The following is a 1,777-nucleotide window of genomic DNA, read 5'->3' on the forward strand; positions in this document are numbered from 1 at the left end:
CTGCAGTTAAGAAGGAAAGACAGTAATGTAACATATCTATTGGTCAATATTCTGTCAAATTAATACACTTTCAGTTTTTGTCTTGGACCATGCATCTTTTTCCCAGGCAGGGCAAACTTGCACTGAGATTAATTCGTACAGTCTCTGAATTGTCTGAAAAATGAATCATTAGTCACGAGGGGTTATTAAGCATTGCCAACTCAAATTCAATGTGAAATGGGTGTGTTGCCTTTCACCGAGTCCCAAGGAAGCCTGAGTGTCCAAATCAGGAAACTATATATAAACTATATGGTATCTGGACTGTAGGAAGAACTTGTTTTACAAAACTGCCTACATTTTTTGAGATTATAAATAATAAACTTTTAAAAAAATAGGGACGTTGGAAAATACTAATGGGTTCCTTGCACAAAGTGGGAATGCATCAGACAGTTGAATGGCAATATATAAAATCTCTAAAACATTACAAGCAATCGCAATATGGCATCTAAGTTTTGGAATGCATCAGTCTGGTTATGCTTTATTAACACTGCACGTTTGTTTTTTTTCAAGGAGTATACTATAACAATGTAATATCCATATATCCAGTCTTCAGCTCAAGAGTGGATGCATTTCTAGAAGATACACTTTAATGGACAAACAAGTTATTAGGCTCAATACAGGAGTAACTGGAGGAAATCCTGTGGCCTATGCTACACAGAAGGTCAGACTAGATGATATAATGGTCCCTTCTGGTCTTAAAATAAATGCATCTGTAAACCACTAAAGCTATTAGCAATATTCCTATGACGCAGTCACCCTTACCTAGCTATTCAAGGAGAACTGCTCTAGATTTTCTGGCTACCGGGAAGAATTCAATACATTTTGCATAGAAGATCTCACATACAAAATCACGGACCTTGAGACTATTCAATAAGCAGAATTGTCAGTACATTTTTAATCATACACCTGTAGCTGTTCAAACTGTGCACACAGCCCAATCTATAGCTTTAAACATTGCCTTCCCCAGCCTCTCCGAGCCATACTCCTATTGCTGACAAGCTTTCAGTTAGGCAATCTTCGCCTTTCCTACAGAATTCATTACCATGGTTATCTAAGGGTCTTCAGAAAACCAACAGTCAGCGTTAGTACGAGCACCCTTTTCCTCCTCAGAGATCTTCAAACACAAAACCAATTCCCTACTCTCTACATCGGAGATGAACTCTCTAACTACAGCTCCCTCTTCTATAGTTACAAGTCTCCAATGGATCAATACAACTACATTTTGAGGGACATTCAATTCTGAGCCCGGAATTTGCTCCTACAATCATAATTTGTGATTACGGTAACTCATGCTCACGAATGAATGACAAAATGTAGATTGCAACTGCTTGCAGTTGAACGGCGACATTCTGTAACAAGCACATTAGTTAACTGTGAGGCAAAATTAAATGCTGCTCTTAAAAATGAGGCCGGTCTTTCAGCACAGAGGGGTTTGGGACTCTGTAACCAGACAAGACACAAGGAATAGAATTTTGAAGTTACCTGTTGATAAATTCAAGATATCAGAAGTGGAAAATGTGGTTAGCAGGGCTCCATGCAAATTCAGTGAGTCTTTTCAGGCAAATAAATGCCTAGGGAATATAAATTCATGGAGCCTTTCACAGAGTACAGGTTACATGTCCTGAGCTAAGGCACCAATGGGCAGTTTTGCAAGGTGCCAAGTGCCTTAGACATTCATAGAACCCGACTGCCTTTAGGACAAATTTGACATCCAGGAAAGTAATGGGAAGCTAGTGTG

The sequence above is a fragment of the Trachemys scripta genome, chromosome 7, assembly GCF_013100865.1.
Source record: "Trachemys scripta elegans isolate TJP31775 chromosome 7, CAS_Tse_1.0, whole genome shotgun sequence".
NCBI classification, from domain to species: Eukaryota; Metazoa; Chordata; order Testudines; family Emydidae; genus Trachemys; species Trachemys scripta.